At 38.0% G+C, this 12,891-nt stretch overlaps 1 protein-coding gene and 1 long non-coding RNA gene across 2 annotated transcripts in view; one reads left to right on the top strand and one right to left on the bottom strand.

The window, feature by feature from the left end:
* LOC125453891 (inactive dipeptidyl peptidase 10-like) overlaps nucleotides 1-12,891 on the top strand; it is a 1,598,661-nt gene that overhangs the window by 240,296 nt on the left and 1,345,474 nt on the right. The gene's annotated exons all lie outside the window — the stretch shown is intronic.
* LOC125453893 (uncharacterized) overlaps nucleotides 1-12,891 on the bottom strand; it is a 53,113-nt gene that overhangs the window by 25,302 nt on the left and 14,920 nt on the right. The window contains exon 2 of the long non-coding RNA XR_007247894.2: nucleotides 1,692-1,773. This is a non-coding gene — a long non-coding RNA (uncharacterized LOC125453893). The remainder of the gene's footprint in view (nucleotides 1-1,691; nucleotides 1,774-12,891) is intronic.

The following is a 12,891-nucleotide window of genomic DNA, read 5'->3' as shown; positions in this document are numbered from 1 at the left end:
ACTTTAGAAGTCCTTTACAATCTATGGAATTAATGGGAATAGCCAAGGAACTAAAACAGATGCTAGGAACCTTCATAAAAGTCAAAGTAGTGGATGTTCAGAGGCTTAAGTTTGATTTGGAAGGTAGTTTGATGTCATGGAAGGTTACAAAGTTGGGGAAAGTTGTAGGGGGAGGACTCTAGATAATGTCCAAAATTTGGGCAAGCATTGATTTTGATTACCCCTTTCTATGGGTGGAGAAGGCTTAAGTTTACAACTAAGACTGAGGCTGATTGTTGGATTTATAAAGCATCATATGAATGCTCAAAAAATGTGGCCAAGACACGCCTTTCAGTGGGCCCAGGCCTGGGCCACCTTGCCTTGGTTTCCATGTCATTTTGGCTAATTGCTTGGGTTAGACCGACCTTTACCCCAGAATAGGGCCTTCCAGCAGGAAAATCTGGAATCCCAGCAACCTGTAATAGAGTCATAGAGCATAGAAACAGGTCCTTCAGCCCTTTATGTCTATGCTTAAGTTTAAGGTGAGTAACACATAAGTCAGATGAAATCTAAGACAAATATTTTTTCACCCAGGCAGTGGTAGCTATATGGAACACAGTCCCTGCGAAAGTGGTGGGGGCATGTATTCTCTCAACACTTAAGAAACATCAAATGAAACTATTACTACTTACCTGCATTTGTTCCATAAACTACTACACACTGGCATTGTAAGAACTCGTCCAGGTGCTTCTTAGCTGTTGAGAGAGAGAATACTGCCCTCCACCAACTCCTCAGGAAGCATTTTCACCGTGTGGGTGAAAAAAAATGTTGTGTCAGATCTCCTCTGAACCACGTGGTCTTTCACATTAAACTTATACCCTATGGTTTTAGACATGCCTGCCAGGGGAAAAGATTTTCATAATCTATCCTTTCAATACCTCTCATGATTTTGTATACCTTAACTTGATTTCATCTCAGCCACCTGTGCTCCAAGGAAAACAAAATCAGCCTGTCCAATGTCACCTCATAAATGAGACTTTTCATCCCAGGCAACATCCTGGTCAATCTCCTCTGCTCCTTTCCAGTGCAATGATATCCATCTGATAGTGTGGCAACCAGAATTATATGTAATATTCCATTTGTGGCCAAATCAATGTTTTATAAAGTTGAAACAAGATTTCGTTGCTTTTATATCCTACACTCCAACTAATCTAGTCAATAATACCTCATGCGTTCTTTACTGCTCTGTCTATCTGTGCTGACACCTTCAGTGATCTATGGATTTGTACACCAAAGTGTCTTTGTTCTTCAATATTCCCCACGGACCAACTATCATTATGTATATCCCTTCTTTATTGGACATCACAAAATGCATCACCTTGCATTTATCGGAACTAAATTCCATCTGCCATTGTTCTGCCCAATGTACTAGCTGATCAATATCAGATTATAGCCTGAGAGCATCCTCCTCAAAATCAACAACGCCATCAATTTTCATGTTTTGCCTTGGATCACAGGGTGTATCCAAGCAGTTCTTTTGGATTCAGTCAAATGTGGTTAAGATTCAACAACAGCAATTTGCTTAAATATGAACAATTTTTGAGTAATAATAAAAGATGGAAAACAAAGGAAATATAAAATACTGAACTATGAACATTTACTACGTAATAAATGAAGATGAAAAAGGAAGGAAAGAAAGAAATGAGACTCACATCCTGCTGCACATCGGGGACCCCTCGATTGGTGGCTGGTCTGGAGGCTAAGATTTTTCTTGGCACCATGTGCAATCCCAGTCTGAAATGAAGTCCAGCAACTTAGAACAAAACTCTGTCTATTATACAGCGTAACAAACAGCAAGGCACAGAAAAACAACTACTGTACAGAAAAACAAGTTGAGTATGTCAGTTTCAGCATGTACATGAATGTTCACAGGACACATTCAAGATCATCCAGCTGTCAAATGTCATCAACGATTTTAACCCTTCAGACCATCTTTTGCAATCCACCCCAATGATATTTGACAGCATACGTTACAATTTCAGATGCAGACACAAATCGGTGATAGCTGTGCAAGAACATGTAATAAGAATACTTCACCTACACTAGAAGATCAAAACTACAATTAAAATAACCATCACTAATTCGAACAACAATAGGCCATATCATCAAGCTAAGAATTGCAGTGGCCTTTGAAGACTAACCCTTAAATGTATATCCCAGCACTGATGTACAGTCAAGGCCGGGATGGAAACTGCAAGCCATGCCATCTACTGAGGTGATCAGAATATCATCTACATTTTTATTTCAGTTAGTCTATTTACATAATTTTGTCTAAAATTCAGTATATTACAGATTATATTATTCCTTATTTTGTGTATTTGTTTAATCCTCCAGTTTCCTATCCATGGATCACTTCACCCAAATACAGTAAAATAACATTATACATGGATTCAAAATTTCTCCAGCTCTCTTCATCTGTATCCATCTTGAGGACACTTCTTCAGTATATTTCCTTCCTTGCCAATTTTATGAATGGTTGTATCATGTAGTGTTAACTACCCCCATATGCAAGTATTCCATTTGAGCTACAATATACATGGGGATCAAAAACAAAAGCTGTAGTGTTCATCAGCCTTTACTTTCAACTTATGCTTCCCATTTTTATTTTTCCTGGTGCTCCCTTGCCACAGACTCTGACATTTCCTGAGTCTTAGCTCGACCTTCTTTCACATACACCAGCTGTCCTAACACATTACAACATCACTCACTGCTTTAAACACTGCATCACATAAACACTCAAGCTGTATCTGTATGCCATCTGATGGGCCCTTTCACTCAATCCAATATTACTCATCCTAGAGTTTATATTCTTTCATTTCTGTAAACTTTTGACACATTAACCAATCACACATTTTATTTTGATCATAATTCTTCTTATACCTCTTTCACTAATACTACTTTCATTGTTTTAAAGTCAGTTTCTCTATGGGTTATATGTCAGTGTCTTATCATTTCAATTATGTTTTTGTGCTCTTTCAAGCCACACTAATTCTTTTGTCAAGTACGTGTACATGACCGAGACCCAATTTTCAGTGCATGTTCTTCACTGTCTCATGTTTGTGACTTTTGAGGTAGCATTCACATTTTTACACAGACATCGGTATCCCAAAATCATGTCATGCAATTTTTGACTCCCATATGATCTTAACAAATGGTCCAAGGACAAATCAATGGCAGATGTGGCATAATTTGGATAAATGTGAGGTTATTCAATTCGAATGCAAAAATAGAAGGCAGATTTCTACCTGAATGGCTGTAAATTGGGAGAGGGAAGTGTACAGTGGGACCTGGGTGTCCTTGCACACCAATTGCTGAAGGTAAGTATGCAGGTGCAGCAGGCAGTAAAGAAGGCAAATAATATGTTGGCCTTCATTGTGAGAGGTTTCAAGCGTGGGAGCAGGGATGTGTTGTTGCAGTTATACAGGGCCTTGGTGAGACCACATCTGGAATATTATGTGCAGTTTTGACCGCCTTTTCTGAAGAAGGATGCTCTTGCTGTCAATGGAGTGCAGCGAATGTTTACCAGGCTGATTCCAGGGATAGTGGGTCTGATATATGATGAGACATTGACGAGGTTAGAATTGTTTTCACTAGAGTTCAAATGAATGGGGGAAGATCCCATAGAGACTTATAAAACTCTAACAGGACTGGACAGGGTAGATGCAAGGAAGAAGTTGCTGATGGTGGGTGTGTCCTGAAGTAGAGGGTCGTAGCATGAGGATTCAGGGTAGACAATTTCGGACAGAGATGAGGATACATTTCTTCACCCAAAGACTGCTGATTCTGTGGAATTCATTACCAGAATTCATGCCAAAATATTGAATGTATTCAAAAGCAAATAGATATAGCACTTAGAGTGAATGGGATGCAAGTTTATATGAAAAAAAACGGGATTAGCCTTTTGATTTGGAAGGTCAGCAACAATTTGTAAAGAACGTTGGATCAGGCTTGAAGGGCCTCCTCCTGCTCCTATCTTCTATGTTTCTATGTTTCTATTCATGAGGTTTTACTTAACTCTCCAGATATGGTCCCAATGCTTCGATTGGTGGCTTGATCACCAAATCAGTTCTCTTAAAAGGAAAGACAAGGACACCAACATCACCAAGGGAAAGCTTTCAGTTTTGTGCTGTCATCTAATCCACCTTTTCGCTACTGTAAGATTTTAACCTGAATTGCAACTTCAACCAATTATTCTAATTTTTTTTTGTTTTCTGCCACCAGTCTCCACGCTTAATTGCTTCACCTCATCCAATTTCATAAATTAACTGTTACAGCCATATCTAATTCCAGAAATCTGTAAAGATTTGTGGTCCATGCAACATAATCTTATAATATTTTAAAACAGAAGTCGAACATTTCTGTTTGATTCAGGCACAACATGCTTTGTTCTTTCTCTAAGATGACCCCATTGTTTTGAATATTACTTGATAATTTATTCTCATTATCTGAGCTACCTCTATGTAAATTTGTCGAAATTCAATATTCTGATTACCCCCGAAAGTCACTAACAATTTTCATGCATTGAAACCACTCGAATGTGAACATGCACTTTATCATTTCCCAGAATCCCTTTAGATTTTCAAGTAAACATCCAGTCCAAATGCTTTAGAAAAGCAGGGCACTGAGTCTTAATATAATTTTTGTCATTATGTGCATAAATGAACCCAAGCTCAGTAATTTCAAGATTCCTGACACTCACTACAATGATATCTCCATAGTACACCCCCAACTATGAAATATGTTGTTGATGAATGGCTTGATGGTTTGAGGGTTCCTCCGCCATCACTATGTTGCGTTGTTGAAAATATGCACTCAGGTTCAGCCTTCAGTGTTTTCAATTTCTAAAAAAAGATATGAGCTCCATCTATTCTATGTCAAAAAGAATGTGTTGATAAGTATAAGTCCTCCTACAAATTCAAAAACGGGGTGGGACATAAACTCTTGCATGTAATTACATCATCCATCTCTCATCCTCTTAGAAGGAAGGAAAAACCCATCCTTTCATCATATCTGCCTTTTCTAAACTCCTGGCACAAAAGGAGTTGCATTTTCTATATTCCAATGTCCCTGATCTTGGATCATAACTATGAGCCAATCTTATCAGCAAGAATTAAAACACGATGTAAAACAATATATTGAAGTTCACTCTGGCCAGAAAATGAAATTCCAAACATGGTAATTTCTGGAACTAAAATTTACCCAAGTCCAAACACAATACAGAGCTAATTCCAAAAGGTAAATTTTCGCCAAGTTTCATAAACCAAATTTTTGAATCAACGTTTCACAGATTTTAGCTTTACGCGACCACAGGTGGTTTCTTAAAAGGCCATTACATTAACCAGCCTTGTTCTTCTACGAGACTGACACACAATACAATTTCAGATCACCATATATTCCCAGAATGCAAAGTAAACTCAAAGTATGGGCGACACGGTGGCTCAGTGGTTAGCCTCACAGTGCCAGGGATCAACATTCAATTCCACCCTCAGGTGACTGTGTGGAGTTTGCACATTCTCCCCGTGTCTGTGTGGGTTTCCTCCTGGTGCTCTGTTTCCTCCCACAGTCAAAAGATGTGCGGTGGATTGGCCATGCTAAATTGCCTGTTATGCTTCAGGGATGTGTAGATTAGGTGGGTTATGGGGGATGGGCTTGGGTGGGTGCTCTGTGGTTGGTATGAACATAAAAACAGAAAGAACTGTGGATGCTGTAAATCAGGAACAAAAGCGAAGTTGCTGGAAAAGTTCAGCAAGTCTGGCAGCATCTGTGAAAGAGAAAAAAAGAGTTGTGTGGACATATTAGGCCAAAGGGCCTGTTTCCACATTGTAGGGATTCGATGGTCTATTCCCAGATCTCGAGCCCCAGGGAACAAAAACACACAAATGGTGCAAGATAACATTTAGCAAACAGAAAACAAATGTGTATTCAAACCAGGCCACAAACAGTTAACACTTTTATCAGGTTCAGTGCACTTGCACAGCACAAAAACCTGGCCTCCAATTTTCTCTTTTTCCAGTTATAACTATCTCCCAGCCTTTCAGGGTTCCTAATTGTGTTAACATATTAGCTACAGGCCCGAATCCAGAGTCTGCTGCCTTCCACCCTGGAATACAGAAGGCCTCCGGAGCATTAGGTTGCTTTTCCCATCTCTTAGACATTTTCCCAAATACTATCTTTGTTACCAAAAATATCTTTAATCACAGGGTATATCATAGGGTTCTTCTGGGTTCAGTTAAATGTACTTAAGAAAAGACTCAACAACAGCAATTTGCTTAAATATGAATACTTATTGAATAAAGATAAAAGATGGAAACGGAAATGAAAATAAAAGACTGAATTATGAACACTTACTAAGTAATAAATGAAGATGAAAAGGAAGGAGAAGAAAGCAATGAGCCTCACACCCTCCCGCATATCGGGGACCCCTCCATTGGCAGATGATCCGGAGGCTTATAGGTTTGTTCCTGGCACTGTTCATGAGCACAGTGTGAGGTGAATTCCAGAAACTTGGAATGAAATGCTCTCACTTATACAACATAACACACAGCAAGTCACAGAAAAAACAACTACATTACAGAAAAACACATTGATTGTCCAAGCTTCAGCATATACAGGAATCTTCACAAAAATCAGTCAAAGTCATGCAGCTGTGGAATATTATCAACAATTTTAGCCCTTCACCACAAGTCATCTGGAAACTTACTAACTGAATCTTCTACATTCACATTCTAGTCATTAATGTACACAACAAACAGCAAGGGTCCTGGCATCAATTCCTGTAGTACACCACTGGCCACAGGCATCCAATTATGAAACAACCTTCAATCATCATTGCTTGCGTCTTATTTGTAACCCAATTTTGGATTCAATTTGCCAACTTGCCTTGGACTCACGGGCTCTTACCTTTCTGGCCAGCCTTCCATGTGGAACCATGTCAAAGGCCTTGCTGAAGTACTTAGAAACCACATCAAAGGCAGTACCATTATCAAAGTATTAGTCGCATTTTCAAAAAACTGAATTAAATTAGTCAGACAGGATCTTCTTCTAATGAAACTAACATCAACGATTTCTGATCAATATCTGCCTTTCCACGTACTGAATATTCCTGCCCTTCAGAATTTTTCCTATAATTTACTACTACTGACATTAGACTAACTGGTCTGTAATTACCTGACCTATACCTGTTGCAGATAACAAAATGTAGAGCTGGATGAACTCGGCAGACCAGGCAGCATCAGGAGAGCAGGAAGGCTGACATTTTGGGCCTAGACCCTTCTTCAGAAATGTTGCACTTCCTGTTATGCTTCTTGAGCAAAGGAATCATATTAGCTATTCTCCAGTCATCTGGGACTCTACTTCTCACCAGCAAAATATTAAATATATTTGCCAGGGCCTTGGTAAACACCTCATAGTCTCTCATAACAGTTTGGGATATATATCATTGGTCCCTGGGGATTTATGCACCCTTATGCCCACTAAATAGACAGGGTCATGGTAGTAGGATTAATAGTCATGAAAATTTGGCCAGGAGTATTTATTCGATGCTTCTGTCATTTCTTCATTCCCCATATTAACCTCCCTTTTCTCAGCCATGAAAAGAACACATTAACATTGGATCATAGGGGTTGGTGTAGACAATTCAACCCTTTGGACATGCTGTGGCATTGAGTTAAAGCAGGGCTGTTGGTCATCATTAGATTCTTAATTCCAGATATTTTATTGAATTCAAATTTCACCAACTGCCGTGGCAGGGTTCAAACCCATGTCCCCAGAATGTTATCTGGGTCTCTGGATTAACAGTCTAGTGATAATACCAATAAGCCGTCACCTCCCCAGGTTAGGTCAAACCTACTGAGGTGATTGATGCTAATTTATTCTGGTGTTATAGAAATGATATTTTCTGGCCTTTTGTGCCCTATCAAGACTCACTTTATGTTGCTCCATTTCAGACTTTCCTCACATTTCATCCTCCATAAATTTGATATATTTCACAATGAGATGAATTAAGCCCACAACATTTATATTTGGCTCAGTTCAGGGAAGGTTATTGTTTTGAGATGTAGTGAATAGTTGTCAATTGTTATTTGTGCTAATAAGGTTGTATATTTAAAGCCTTCATGTTTCCACAATTTAATAACTCAGTCAGAAATGATGATGCCAAACAAATATTTAACTCAATTTTTTAAAAAAGATGATAACGTAGTATATTAGTTCTTGATACTCATTTTAAAGAAGTTGTATCGATGTAGAGATTTTTATTCGGTAACGGAGTCAATATCTATGGGGAATGTGGAGTTGAGGATAATCAGATTGGCCACAATCTAACTGAATGACAGAGCAGGCTTAATGGGCCAAATGACCTACTTCTGCTTTTTTATCTCATTGTTTTATGATCTTTTATCTCCAGATAACCTGGCCTCAATACCTAAATCTGTGTCATTCTTAAACTTTGAAGCAGAAGTGTGAATAAAAGAAACTAATTCCCATGTTCGAGGGAGATGTTACTCTCAAAATAATCAACCAACATGACATTCTGAAGGACAGTCTGTTCTGACTGAGATACTGCTAACTTTAATATAATATGGTTGTTGTCTGACTTGAGGCTGTATTTTCTCTCTGGCATAAATCAGCTTTATCTATTTCAGGTAAAATATAATTAAGATAAACAATTTCCCTTCAGGTGTATTTTCTCTTTTATCTGATTTATCCACTATTAATGCTGAGGCAAATATCTACAGATTATATTGATTATATATATGATTATATTCTCAATGTATTTTTGAACTATGTACTTTTATGACAACTGTACTGAAAGAACAGGGTGTAGAACATATAAATTTAAAAAACTACTTTCTTAAATAATCAGTAATGCAATGTCACTCATGTTAATAAATAAAGCCAATTTTTACTGTGGGAAATCTGTGAAATCATGTTAACTAACCAACGTTATTGTAAGTGGATTAGAGCCATTGTTGAAAACTTGGCTTTGTTCACATAATACCATTCAGTTGTGATTGTTGAACCAGCACGCAAAACAAACTTTCATTAAAGTTATAATATGGAAGTTTAAAGTTAAATTGGGAAAGCAGACATAGTTGAGACCACACAAGTAATGTTACTGAAGGCCAGAAGATTTAAATCTATGGAAATCAAGGAACTTACCTAGTTTTTAAGCCTAAGATGGTAGGGGCATGGAATGTATTACCAGAGACGGTAGTGGAGTTGGCCTCATTAGGAGCAATTAAGCGGCTGTTAGATAGGCACGTGGTTGATGGTATAAGGTAGAGGTGGATGTTAGATAGACCTTAGGATTAGGGTGAAAGTTCAGCATAACATCATGGGCCGAAGGGCCTGTACTGTGCTGTACTGTTCTCTGTTCTATGAACCAAGTTCCATAATTCCATGAGCTAGATTACTCACTTCCCTTGCCAATGTATGAGTTGATTTTGAATATGTATAATTTGATACAGGAAAGCACTTGGATATCCATGTTAAGTCTCAAATTAAAATACAAAAGCCAGGTAAGAAGTCCAAATTCTCATAGTAAAACCAACATGAAAGAACTGCGGACACTGTAATTCAAGAACAAAAACAAAATTGCTGGAAAAGCTCAGCAAGTCTAGCAGCATCTGTGATAGAAAAAAAGCAGAGTTAATGTTTCGAGTCCAGTGACCTTTCCTCAGATCTACAAATTCTCATAGCGTTGGGGTATTTACTGGAATCACAGGAGAATCCTTGGGTAGATTCATTGGCACCAATCTTTCTTTTGGTATCAGTCTGAATTGTTGGTAGAAAGTGGGAAAGGATGCTGACATAAAGTCTTCAGCAGAAGATAGGCTCAATATGAGTCAACAATAATAATTTAACTGAGGTATTTGATCGTTTCTAACATCAGACTAAATCTGCATTGCTGCTGGCAACATAAGTGTAATGCTAGTACAACTACTAGAACAGAACAAAACTGGCCAGCTCCACCCAGGATCAGCATTGTATATCCTACTGGGTGGAGCTTATCTCATGATATCAGTTAATCCTTTCAGATACTAGCTGTCTTATGCAACATCCACCCCACCCCATCCATTTTTTTTCTCTTGATATTCAATTCTTTATACCTTTTTCCTAGTAAATAAAGTAAGTCTACCACAACCCTATCTCCTACACCTACCTAGGTCCCTGACTTTATAAGTGGCCAATGACCTGTTTTGATTGGAAGGCTGCTGCTTGTGAACAAACCATTCACTTCCAATTCATTGTTGTCCTGGAATATTAGTGACTCTGATATCCAGACTTTCCTCTGCAATGTTGTGTATTTGTTTTTGTAGAATCCTTACAATGTGAAAACAGGCTATTCAGCCCAACAATTCCACAAAGTGCAACCCAGCCAGACTCACTTGCCTAGCATATCCCTGTAACCTTACATTTCCCATGGCTAATCCACCTAACCTACACGTCCCTGGTCACTATGGGCGATTTAGTATGGCCAATCCACATAATTTGCACATCTTTAGATTATGGGAGGAACACCTGGAGGAAACCCACGCAGACAAGGAAGAACGTGCAAATTCCACACAGACAGTCGCCTGAGGCTAGAATTGATCCCAGGTCCCTGGCGTTGCGAGGCAGCAGTGCTCACCACTGAGCATCCGTGCCACTTTCAAAGGATTGTTAATTTCCTCAATTCATGTGACAGAAGATAGCTATGTTTCTGAAAGAAGTAATCTCCATTTGACGTTGTACTGAGTTAGACTGGTATGTGATCATTTCCATTGGATGACTTTATCATTTAATGAAGTTCAATCATGTACAGTAAAGCTTACTGAAATTCTTTGGTACTACTTCTTCTGAACAGTTCAATTGGCTGCAACAACAGCTTGCTACTAACGCCTGGTAGCTCTAATTTTTTTTATGATCAAATTTTGAAGATTCTACTGCCATTGGAAGTCAATTAAATAGTCTCTAAACTGTAAAATTGGGGTAGCATCCAACCGCTCAATCTTGCAGAGTTACTGGATACAGACATGCTTCAATCGGGTGACTCATATTCACACTTTAGTTCAGAGAACATTCATTTGAGACCTATGAAATCTTCATCTCATTGATTAAAGTTAAAGCAATCACTGCTATTTGACTTCTGAACTTGATGAAATTCTTCAACGTTGTTATTTTAAGAGTAAAGCACACTTTTCTGTTTGGAAGGGACAAGTGTTGAATTTTCATGATGTACGTATTATTTTCCACATAGTGTTGGTCTCTATATTTTAAGAATAGCATGTAGAGTCCATTTTATCTTGAGCAGTACTCTGCTGCACCGTACAGTTATCTATGAAAAGACTGTGGTTTTATTCTCTTCAATGGATTTTCTTTTCCCAGTAACACGTACCCCGGTGTCAAACTGAAAACTAGTTGGGTAACCATTAACTTTTGTGATCTGTGTCATATCTGATTCAGATGGTTTATTTAATATACCTAAGAAAGGTTGATTCACATCTTCCAAAGATGACATATCATCATACCGGGAGTTTGTGGTTTACAAACTTTGGGCTTATGGGTGCTCATAGATAGAAACACAATCCCACACGGGACTACAATTTTAAAGATGCAACAAATGAACGTTTCCTGATCTTAAAAACAATTATTTTATATTGCCCTGCATTAGTGTTCTGACTTGTGTACCACTCGACTTGAAAACACGCTCAAGAACTTAACCCATTCATAACCTGGGGACGGCCTGTTCAGTGATATTTGTTCTAATAATTGTATGACTTGGTGCTATGGGTTTTCTTACAAAAGATGTTAAGTTCTTTTGAAAGTAGGTAATCACCTCTATCTACATGCATGAAGCATTCTTGATTAACTAATGGGCTAAATACATAGAAATGATTTACACGGAATTGCCATTATACAGGTATGTTTGTATGGTGACCAAGGTCGGAAAATGAATATTTCACAGTACCCAGACAGATGAAATCTGCAAGTGCTGCTTTCTGATATCATTGTTGAACTTATGGCATACCGACTGTTCTGTCATTTCAATGTAAAATTATTTATTTATTCGATTAGATGATTAGTTTTTAAATAACTAATTCCTGTCTCACTATGTTTGAGCATCGATGCCTCAGGACGTTTAGGCAAGTACATGCTATCCTTCCTCCTTAGTCAGTGAACCCTAAGGGACAATGTCATTTACTGGCTTTGGCAAAGAGAAATTACAGGGTGTGCTTTGCAGACAGTCCAACTCCAAATTTAAAAATGGACCTGTTTTTATGCCAGCAATAAAGGTAGAAGATTTCTTCTATTTCTGTTGCTTTTTGCAAATAGAGGAGAACTAGTTTTTATGAATGACAATAGAGGGCAGTAGAACAAAAGGCTTTTGATTATCCACCAGTATCTGAAAGCAAAATTGTTGTGTTGGTGATGCTGATCAATTGTAACTACCTAACTCTTTAGAGGAAAGAAACTGTTTACAGAGACAGTAAATCAGTATGAATTGGCTTCTAGTGCAGATATTGAGGCCACATGATTTATCAATGAAAGGTCTCAATGTAATTTAATCTAACAACCTCATCAATCAGTTAAGATACATATTTTTGGTCATAAATGACTTTGATGCCTCAAACTGTTTTTGAAATCTATTATGGTTAATTTGTTCAAAGGACTCCTTATTAATTGAAGGAAACACCTCAATTAATAATATATTGTATAATATTTAGCACTTGCAGAGCAATTTGTTTGTAGTAAATTATACATATCTGTTCACAGTAAAAGTGACATTGAAAGCTTCTCTAATCTTGTTTCCAATGAGATCATTATCCATTTGCTCATTACCTTAATTGAAGTGTGATACTGGTGTGATTG

This window comes from Stegostoma tigrinum, chromosome 7 (assembly GCF_030684315.1).
Source record: "Stegostoma tigrinum isolate sSteTig4 chromosome 7, sSteTig4.hap1, whole genome shotgun sequence".
NCBI lineage: Eukaryota > Metazoa > Chordata > Chondrichthyes > Orectolobiformes > Stegostomatidae > Stegostoma > Stegostoma tigrinum.
This window is presented reverse-complemented; position numbering and strand designations above follow the sequence as displayed.